Raw genomic sequence first — 443 nt, 5'->3', positions numbered from 1 at the left:
CTTGTCCTACGAGATATGCGCAACACACCAGAACGAACAGAACTGTATGGACTACTTAGACGTAGAAGAGCTAACCCAGGGCTGCTTCCGAAGGGGAAGGGCGTATCGGGTTTTGGGCCAGGGGGAATGAGCTCGCTACAGCTTAACATAGTAAAGATTACTGGCGGTCGACGTTGCCACACTGCGGTCACAAGAAATGTCCTTGTCGGACCTTTGGCAGCGGTTACTTTTTGGCAAGCACGGCACTACCTGGCGCTCCACAGCTGTGAACCCAGGTGAGACAGACCCGACGTCTCCGCAGCGTCTGAGCGGCTGAGCAGTCCGCGGACGGCGATCAGAAGTGGTTAGCGTGGCGTTTGTGCCGGACTGGGTGCCGGTTCCTTGTTTCACAAATTAACTCCAAGCGAATCTCTCTGCTCACGTCACCCTGACGCACCCCCCTC

The sequence above is a fragment of the Cystoisospora suis genome (assembly GCF_002600585.1).
Source record: "Cystoisospora suis strain Wien I chromosome Unknown contig_5727, whole genome shotgun sequence".
Taxonomy (NCBI): Eukaryota; Apicomplexa; class Conoidasida; order Eucoccidiorida; family Sarcocystidae; genus Cystoisospora; species Cystoisospora suis.
The sequence above is the reverse complement of the archived record's forward strand: the minus strand, read 5'-3'. Positions refer to the sequence as shown.